This window comes from Nanorana parkeri, unplaced genomic scaffold, assembly GCF_000935625.1.
Source record: "Nanorana parkeri isolate BGI_ZX_2015 unplaced genomic scaffold, ASM93562v1 scaffold844, whole genome shotgun sequence".
NCBI classification, from domain to species: domain Eukaryota; kingdom Metazoa; phylum Chordata; class Amphibia; order Anura; family Dicroglossidae; genus Nanorana; species Nanorana parkeri.
The window spans coordinates 425,413-436,105 of NW_017307112.1; the positions used below are offsets into that span (position 1 = coordinate 425,413).

At 37.8% G+C, this 10,693-nt stretch overlaps 1 long non-coding RNA gene across 1 annotated transcript; it reads left to right on the forward strand.

Moving 5' to 3' along the window:
- Positions 1-3,236: 3,236 nt before the first annotated feature.
- LOC108794379 lies at positions 3,237-9,309 on the forward strand. The gene is made up of 3 exons (XR_001941705.1): positions 3,237-3,671; positions 4,566-4,569; positions 9,298-9,309. It is a non-coding gene; the product is annotated as an uncharacterized LOC108794379 (long non-coding RNA).
- The last annotated feature ends 1,384 nt before the right edge of the window (positions 9,310-10,693 follow it).

Genomic DNA, 10,693 nt, shown 5'->3' on the forward strand with positions numbered 1-10,693 from the left:
ATTCCTCGCATCACCTTTCAACATCTCGTGGAGTCACGAGGCGGCCCAACGAAGTAATCCCATGGAGTCATCTCGTGGCCTAACGAAGTACTGATGGGGTGGGCATAATAATCTGGCCACTCAGTGTATATATATATATATTTTATTTTATTTTTAATTATTATTATTTGTGTTTTAAACTGAACACAATAGGGCAGCCTTATATACTTATAGCATATTGAATTGTCCCCTATTATTTTTAAATGAATATATGGTGAAATACATTATGTCAGTGAAGAGTGCTCCTCTTAGCACTGAAGGTGAAGCCTGATGTGTGAAACTGAAACCTAAATAGTTACATATTCAACTATCATACATGTGGTCTGTAAGATGCAGACAGAGGGATGAGCAAATACTTTCACACATAAGGTGTATCATATAATAACAGACTTTGCTTAGTTACTTGACAAATCCACAAAGTTTGGAGCTAACTTTTAAATTAGACCAAGTGTGTTTAAAAGCAGTATGATTCGTTTGTCACTTTTAAGTGTCTTAGTAGCCATGTGTGATAAGTGATATGACGGAATCTCCCTCCACCATAACAATTAAAACATATTTTTCTATATTGTTTGCCAAAAATAAACCCAAAGCCCAATTCCAAATGACTGCCAACAGGTGGTTAAATCTAGCAAAGAGCTTTACTCGCCCATGTAACCCTAGCCTAAAGGACTGTAAACAGGGTCAAAGACGGGAGCAATTCAAAGCATATTTTCTATGTCTTAAATGTACTCTGTCACTCTGTAGTTTACATATGGGAAAAGTAGTTTTCATTATCTCATAGCAGCTGCCACCCTATGACTCCAAGACCACATGGCAAAAGCTTAATAAATTCTGTATTTAGTATGTGACCCTGGGATTGGAGTGCAGCAGCAAGTATACCAGGTGTAATATATTTAAAGGACTGAAAAACAATGAGAACAGCCACCACATCTAAGGGCTGATAAACTACTCACTTCCCCCTACCCCCCAAACATTCCTACTGGTTCATCTCTAGGATGGACTGCCACTTTGGCCAGTAGGAATGTGGGGAGGCAGGACAAAGCAGGCAAGCTCTATCACTAGCAGACATTTCAGAATGTCCCAGCATTTGTTTTTTAAGTGACAGGGTCATTTTACCTTACTCTAAAAAGCATCCTAAATGAAGTAGACATATTTTAAAAGAATTACTGATGGCATAATAATTATTTGCTTTTGTTTTATGCTCATTGGAAAGACTTACAGGGTTATTCACAAAAGGTTGAAGAGTTTGGAGGAGACAGGAGTCGTGAACAATCTAGGCCAAAATAGCTGATTTGGAAAAATTCTCCAATTCAGCTCACTTTCCCGTTCAGCTATGTTGTCCTAGATTGTTCACTTCTCCTGCCTTCTCCAAACTCTTCACCCATTTGTGAACAACCCTGTCAGTAATAGCCAAAATGAAAAAAAAAAACAGATGGAAATAAAATTGTTCATCTTTAAGATGCCCATACACCTTGCGATTATCGTATGATTTCTGAACAAAATCGGGTTTTCGTACGATAATCGGCCAGTTGATGGGAAGTCAACAATCAGAATTACTGTTCAACTAGCCAAATTTCATCTATCGGGAAGGCTAGAAAACTTTTTTCAAAGTGCACGAAAATCGATGGATTGGCACGAAAGAAATTGCAACATGAACACTGCACATGCGCTAAGGAAAATCCGGTCTGTCTTTTTTGCCGAAATTTCGTCAGTTAGTATTGCTAATGAACGATAATTGAATTCCACATTGGTCTGTGCATGATGGGGCAGTTGTGTGGAAATCGAACAACGGTTCGATGAAGGCATGAAAAAAATCTAACAATAATTGTAAGGTGTACATGCTCAACAATAATGTAGAGGTCAGATTTGCATTTTTGCATTGCAGGTGAATAAATTATAAACACATGCATCATCTTAGTAAGCCATGTATTATGCCATGAGAAATGGATTGTTATTTAATAATAAACTTCATGGTCCTGTCACTTGGGCAGGAAAACCAGCCATTAATTTGCATGTATAGGGACCATGGCCCTTACTAGACATGTGCAAATCGGATTCGGGCGAACCTGCAAATCAATTAAATTCAGTTGATTCGGCGGTTTGTCCAAATCCGAAATATTCGAGCATATAAAGATTTGTTAGATATCAGAACGCGCTGCGACCATATTGGCTGCCGACGCTCGTTCTGCACTTTGTGCGGTTTCGGATCGGAGGCTCGTTGCCTCCGAATCTGCAACAGCATTAAAATTTGTTTCCATTGATGAAACGAGCGAAATGTTTTTCATTTTCATTTGTTTCATCTGAAACCAATTTTTTTGCCCTCCACACGTCTAGCCCTTACACGCTAAGCTGCTGAAATGCTGCTGAAATGTAAATTATATTTTTTGTCAGATGCTATAGCCTTATATCAGCCAAACTATCATGCCTGGTGGCTCTATAGATTTGTTTATGACACTATGGTTTGTTCTATACATAAAATTGTTTGTGCTTGTGTGATGTTCACCAAATTCTGGCTAGAAATGCAACATTCATATTTATTAAGGAGATTATAATTATGCATTACCTGCCTAGAGCTCATTGTGCCCTTTAGATTTTTTTTATTGCATAAATTTAATCATCATTTGGATGTTATTTTCCAACCTTTTCTTGTGTTGTCTAATCCTCTAAAATGCCATGAAAAATAAAATGACTTCCACCGAGTTTAATGGGTAACATGTTTTCTTAAAAACGTGGCATTGTAACTTAGTAAATATATCTGTTCAAATTTTCAGGATTGACAGAAATTAAAATATGTTTTCTAAATGAGTAAGTTTTTATTAGAAAAAAACTACTAGAGTTTAAAGGTAAATAAGTAATATAGAAAAACATTGTAAGACATAACAGTAAATTTTTCTATTTACATCAAAGGCTCCCCTTAAAACATGACTGGTAAAGAGAAAGATTTTAAACCTTATCAATTCCAGCGCTTCCAAAAGTAAGAACCTTAATAGCTCTTCAATCAGGATTTTTCATAAGTATTGCTAGAATTTTAAAACTATCTGCAACTCCTCTGGGTCTTGGATGGTTTAAAGTATTGTCATTATATAAAATAAACTGGAAGAAAGTCTGGGCAAATGTGCCACTTTATAAAAAATAAATAAATAAATAAAAATGGTTCTAGGCATTGTTCTGTCAGCATAAGAATGTAAAGGAGCTGAATATTTTTTTAAATCTAAGGTCAAATGTACTAATTGTGTACTATTAGGTTTAATGCTTGAAATTAATCTTGAGGCTTTTTAATATTAATTGTGCAGGGCTTTAATTTGCTATTCTTTTATATTTATCCTATGTAAGGGATAGTTGTCAGTAACATTATTATACCTCACATACCTTGTTCGATATTAGTATCACCTCACTTTAAGGATGAGTCTGAATACATTATCTGGTGGGATGGTGCTATTTTTGTCTTGTAAACAATTATTGTAGTTTTTTCGTCAGACTTTCTGATGTAAGAACTGCAAAGGGCTTCTGAATATAATAACACCAAAATGGCTTACTTAATAACATTGAGTGCTTTAATTCAGAGTAGCCAGTCAGGGCAAAACAATTAGCAGTACAGACCTTTAAGTACTGGAATCTGAAGAGCTCAAGGAGTACACTTTCAAAATAACCAGTTGTAAGGATGTAGAGCATTGAACCCGCATTATCTTGTCTTGGACCGTCCTTCTAACTTGCACTGGGTTGGAGCAGCCAAATTATAACTTTTTTGGTAGGAGGTAGAAATGGAGTAGGTCTTTAAATACAAGTTTTGTATAACACATTAAACAGAGACTATATCAAGATATCAAGAACAGGTCTAACATATGTCCTTAGAACCCCCCCAAAAAAACGAATTAAACAACTTGGATAACAGATTTGTACCTTTCGCAAGCAAAGAATTGCCTCACCCATGTATATAGTTAAATTCATAGTTTAGAAAATGAATTCTGGTTTGTCAAAAAAATCTAGAGTATTAATCTAATGCTATAAAATTAGCCCAGTTAGGTTAATTAAGGTTAGGTTAATGTGACTGGTGTACCCACTGCAACCTATCAGTTTTTAAGTTTTAACTTTATTGCAGAGTGCTATTCTGATTGGTTGCTGTCCGTTAAAGCACATTTATGATTACTGCACCACACCATGTTATTAATTAAGTCTCCATTTGCTCCATTATTTCACTAAATGAATGATATGGATGACAGCATTGATTGTGTCTACTTTTAAATGCAGCTGTTTACTTGTAAAAAATATTAATATCTCTACAAAGTCTGTCTGACATGGTTTATTTTAGTTTTGTTAAACATGTTGATTTACTCCTATGACAGGAGACATTCTTTTTCATCCTTATAAGTTTCTTAATTTGCTTTTAGTAAACTGTAAAAAAAAATGAAAAAATTAAAATATATATATTCTTCATACATATTTTTGAAGCTGGTTTTCCAGGGTGCATCTTGTACTGTCAATGCTTTTGTACTAAATCTTCAAATATTGTCTACTGTGTAAGGCAGATCAGTTTCTATTCTAATCATGCAAAGGCCATTTTGTTTCTAAGGGTACAAGTGTCTGAAAGCATGCACATCTTGTTTCCCCTCGCGACATCCTTTGTCTCATGCATACCGGATTTTAAAAAACATGAAAATAAAAAAACGATAATAAAGCTATGTAGAGACATGCCAGATGTTGCAGTGAAATTTAGCAAAAATGAAATAACTGTTAGACATGTATAGTATTTAAAATAGGCCTATTTTGATGTGTTGCCTATTTAAAAAAATTAAAATACAGAAAACATTTTTGGAGGCCTCCGTTACAAGTGGCAGAACTTTCTGTGTATAATTTGTCTAAATGATTTGTCTAATAAAATTGTTTTCAAAACGGCTCCTCTTTTTCCGTGCTTAATATAATATATGTGCACATCTATTTAGCTACCACAATCATATATTAGTAAAGGGCCCAGTGGCGTAACAATAGCCATAGCGGCCCATGCAGCTGCTATGGGGCCTGGGGTTGGAAGGGGGCCCCAATAAGGATTGCAGAAGTTGCTGCTGACACTGACGGGGAGTATCAGTGGACTGGATATTATTTGCCTTATGAATTAAATATTTGTTGTTGTCGGTGGACTCCAGTGTGCGGCTTCTCTCTTTGGGCTATTGTGCTGGAGCATGGGTGGCTCTCAGTCTGCACCCATACATGTCCGGGCGCTGAAGGCTTGGTGTTGGACAGAGCAGTGGGACTTCTTTGTATGTGGATACCAGTGCTATATATTTCCCAGCCCGTGTCATTTTCTCTTTTGCTAGACAGCTTGGTCTGAATTAAAAATGTACAGAAAATATAACTAAAGGCACATGATATAAAAAAAAGAATGAAAACTTGGAATACTATCATTGCAAGTATTATTCACTTACAATTATCTGAATGCAATATTTTTCACAATAGTGATATTTTAATTATATCAGCACTGTTTGAAAAGCAGCCTACATGCTCCTCCTAACAATGCTATGAGTGTAGATCTACAGCTAATATATAAATATTAAATGGATTCCATAGGCAATTATTTACAGTTGTAGGTCTCTTCCCAATGTCTCTGGGTAGGTACCCCCTCAATACTTAAATCATACACAAATAGTAGTATCCCAGATAGCAAGGATAACTTGCCACAAACTTGTGGCAGGGATAAATTGTAATTCTTGTTACCTTGCTGCACACATTCCTGGCAAGTTGTAGACTTGCAGAACACTTGCAGCACAAGTTCTAGTTGACACTTTTTGAATTTGTAGCACATTTGCTTGGCAAGTCTACAGCAAGAGTCCTGCAGGTCTTAGCAAGAGCTCTGCAAGTGTACAGCACTTTTGCAAAGCACATTGATCTGGAGACTTGCAATGCAGACTTGCTGTAATTGTGCAACAAAATTATGAAGCTTGGCAAATCTGCAATAGTTTAGCAAGTCATTTTCAAACTTGCAGCTCAATTGCTTGCTATCTGGGGTGGGCACCACAGCAAATATTCCCTAAATATCTGCACAAAAGAGATACATGTAAAAATACAAAAAGCTCACTACTCCATCCAATTATACTGTAACTCGACAATGTTGCCAAGTTATCAAAATGCACCCCTAAAACAACCCGTCACCTATTCTAACCACATTAACAGGATTATTCACAAAAGGGTGAAGAGTTTGGAGAAGGCAGGGAAGTGAATAATCTAGGCCAAAATAGCTGAGTTGGAAAAAATATTTACTGAAAAATGTGTCAAGCAGCTAGGTTGAGTAACTTTAGCAGCTAAGCTGCTCTACTTCTTGTGGTTAGTGTACATATCTCCTCATTTAAAGGGTATTTAAACCAAATAATTAAAATGCAATATATTGCAACTTACCCAGCCTTAAATGAGGTGGCTGCATTACGTCTTTTGTTTTTTTTGTTTTTTTCCCTTTATTTTCACCTGGGGATCCTGCTAGCAACACACCTCCTGGCCTAGGGTGACAACACTCACTCACTATACTGCACCAATGAAGCTAAAGAATGTAGCATGGATAGAGAGCAAATTATGTTATTCGCTGACTACTAAAACATTTCAGGCAGAATCAGCAAGCATTATTTGCGCTTATCAATGGTATTTTTAAAACTAAAAGGGACCAAATAAGAGAATTTGATTGGGTTTACATACATTTTAATACATGCATTTTAATACATCAGAGAGACTAAAGAACATGCATGTTCAAAAGGTAAAAATTACAAAGATGCTTTAAATCAGGGGTCTCAAACTCAATTTAGTGGGGGGCCACTGGACACATTTTTTAGCCACTACAATATACGGTACCAGTGTTAATGTCTGCATATGTTACAAGCGGCAACTGTCACCAATTCAAATTAATGATCAGATGACAGCTGCTGCATGTAAACGCCTGCACACTGCATGTACTCATATGTGAAAGGATTACATACAGTTAGGAATCTGTCGCAATCCCTGGATACACAATTGTGTATCCAATTGTGTATCCAGGGATAGTGATTGTTTTTGTAACTGCATGTAATCATATCACATACAATTAAATGCGGTATGTAGGCTTTTACATGCAGCAGCTGTCACCCGATCATTAACTTGAATGGGGTACAGTTGCTGCATGTAAATGCCAGATTAGGGATTCCTGATGCAGGAAAACGCAAGTTTGTGACACAGGAATCCCCAATCGCACCTGAAATATAGGTGTGAATGGGGCCTAATATACACACACACACACAAAAATACAACACCCCCACACTAATACACCCCCCCGCACACTTGTCAGCTGGCTGCAGGCCACTTAGTACAGAGTTAGCCCGCGGGCCTGTACTTTGAGACCCCTGCTTTAAATTATTGGATGTACATGGATGTATCTTATGGATCAGTCAAAGCCCAGAGCTCAATACAACTGAAAATCCGTGGCAAGGCTTGACTTGCTGTTCACCAACAAAAGAAAAATCTTGCTTAGAAGAACCAAGGAAATTGCATGCAAAGACTTACCCTAAAGTTCTCCCAGCTATAATAGCAGACAGTTGTGGTTCTACTAAGGTGAATATGTTTACAACCAACACACGCATGCTTGTGTAAATTACAATATTGGATAGTATAGTGGAGAGATAAGAGGTGGGATACTGACTAAAGGACCTCCCAGGCCACAGTGCTGATATAAACCAGGAGCTCCTTTTTGTCAGTGGGCAGCGGTATTCTACCAATGTTGATTTACCCTCAATCACTATCATGACTCAGTAAGATTCAAGATATCTAAAATATCTTCATGTGTTTGAAAAATGAGGTACTAGGAGCTATCATTTATGTGCGATTCTTCAAGCTGTAGTATAATTGTAGCACTCATGCAGCATGTATTTATTTGATTGCTGCCAATATCCAAGGAACTATAATTTAGTGCTGAATGGTGGCTTCTGAGAGGCTTTAGCAACAAGTGAAGTGTGTTTGTTTTGTAACAGGGTATTTTTTGAAGCAAGATTGATATTAAAAGTTATATTGACTTCAAAATGTTTTAAACAAATTTTAGATGCTTCTTAAATTACTTAAAATTGATGCTGTTTCTTGATGTTTTAAAGTTTTAGCTTCCTGCAGAATTAACTGGTCCCCTGATATCCTGTTTTAGGGTGGCTCCTTAACCTTGCAGGGTCCTATGCCGTCACCCTTGTGTGTGCTAGTAAGCTTTGTCTCCACAATACACAGACACAGTAAGGCAAGCCATTGCCCTGCTCTCCACTCCTCTTCCTTCCCTTAAAGTGACATTAAACCCTCAGATTTTTTAACATAAAACAATAGTGTAATGTGTGCCTTACTGTAATCCATGGTTGTTTCCCTTCTCTTTGCTGATCTTCCTTTTAAATCTGTTCTCATGTTGGGCAGAATGTCTGTTTTGCAGCAGACTGCCTTGTCTCAGGAATGGATATATGGTGTCTGTGTATAGGTTTGTATAGGTTTGTAACCTGAGCCAGCACTACAGAAAGAGGCCCTGAGCTGCAAAGGGAAGTTCTCCCCAAGCATGAGAAGACATGAGGATTTAAAAGGAAGAGCAGCAAAGAGAAGGAAAGCTACCATGCATTACAGTAAGGCACACATTACAGTATTGGTTTATGTTTAAAAATCTGAGGGTTTAATGTCACTTTAACCATGCTAGTTGATAGACATCTGCTAGAGACTGTTTTTCCCTTGTGCTCTTGTACTGGACAGGAAGTTCATGGAAGCTGAACTGGCAGAGTTAGAGCCAGTTGTTTGGTACCATGATCACCTTAAGTGCTTGGGCAAAAATTTAAAGAAATACTTTGCTGGACAATGTACATTTGTTAGAAATTGATTTGTCATTGAAACAACTTTGAGTTTAATACTACTTTAAGAGAATCAGTGCACCGCTTCAACCAGATGCTAGGTTTTCTAAACTGGCAAAGTTCTGGCACCTCTTGGTAGTATTAAAGCTTGCCTAGTCTTTCACCTCCGCATTCCTACGGGCACATCACTATGACGGGTTGCTTCACTGTCCTAGCGGAAAGTGCAGGAGGCAGGAAAACCTAAGCACTATCAGAAGAGTGTTGAAGCTTTGCCAAATCTGAAAGGCCAGCAATTGGGAGCAGGGGCTACTGAATGCTGCAGATATATACAGGTATATATGCACTTCATATCTGTCAGCACCTTTTGGTTTTCTTAAAGTGACAGAGACTCTAAAGATGGTACCTGAGAAGTTGCAAACAGACAGCAAGAAGACTCATTCAGACAGCTATATGGTGGTTAACAACTACCTGAGAATGTGTTACATTGAATGCAACACTTCTAACTATGTTGTGTCACATGTACTGATTTATTCAGCAGATCTTAAAAATGCTGCTTTGCTTTTTGTTACCATCAGGTTTTTCTCTTCATATGGACCTCATTTGTGTAATCTAGGAATGGAAAATCTGACTGGATTCAATTTTCCAATGGTTCAGCAAATCCTGTTTGAAATTTGGTGAACACAAATCCCATTGAAGTCTATGGGGTGTGAATTCTGGCCATTTTAGGGCTTATAGACTAACTACTGTAAAATCTCAATACAAATTTGTAGGGATGCACAGATACTTTTTGAGTACCAGTGCAGATACTTGGCATTTTCATGAGAACTATCAGGGTTGCAGCGCTTGCTGCTGGGTCCTGGCTCCGGCACTCCACCACTGTCCTGAAATCATTAGTCTGTATTGTTTTAGAAAAACTGACACATGACAATAAACAAAAATGTATCAGTACTCGTACTTGTAAGTACTCGGCAAGTACCAGTGCTCGTACTCGCAAAACTGGTATCTGTGCATCCCTTTATTTATATTTATAAAAACAAAATCCTACATTAAAACAGAGATGTACAAATCCCGGGAGCTCTGTGTGCTCCTTACAAATGACAGCTGCCTCCTAACTTTTTAATTTTTCTCTAGTCTAGTCTTGGAGCTCAAAAGTATCGGTACATGTACTCGTACTTGTACCGAGTACAGTACTTGGTATCTGTGCAACCCTACAAATTAGTAATCTAAATGTGAGATTGTAGTCCATCACGGGAGCAAGCTTGGAGTGGTGACTACTTTACAACACACACAGGGACCATGGGGAACAAAAGTAGCCACCCTCCAGAAGGAAGGACAGTGTCAGCATCAATTCAGACATGATTTGAGGATCTACAGCCGAGAGATACACAAATAAGATTAAAAAAAATTAATAGTTAAGGTACCTAAATGCATTTTTAAGATTTAACTCCTGAGTTTAGTGTCACTTTCACACCAGGGAGGCACAGGGCAACTGTATGGAACAGCCAGGGAGAATCAGCAGGACACAGAAAGGAAATATACTTTAACAGAAAGGGGGAATTCCTGTTGTAGAAATTCAGAACACCGCAAAGGACAACATAACCACAAGGTAGCAATATGGAACATCAAAAATGTGGTAAGTTAAGAGTTCAGTGATAGCAATATGGTGCAACAGGCACATTTGACCAGAATCACAGTGTTAGCAATACAGTACAGCAGGGACTATTCAGCAGAATCACAGGGGCGATGATAGGACATAGCAAAAAGTTACTGTACTACTCATATTGGTCCAGGTATAGTCGGCTCCATCAGCAGGGTCCTCCCAAAGAAGGCCAATTGGG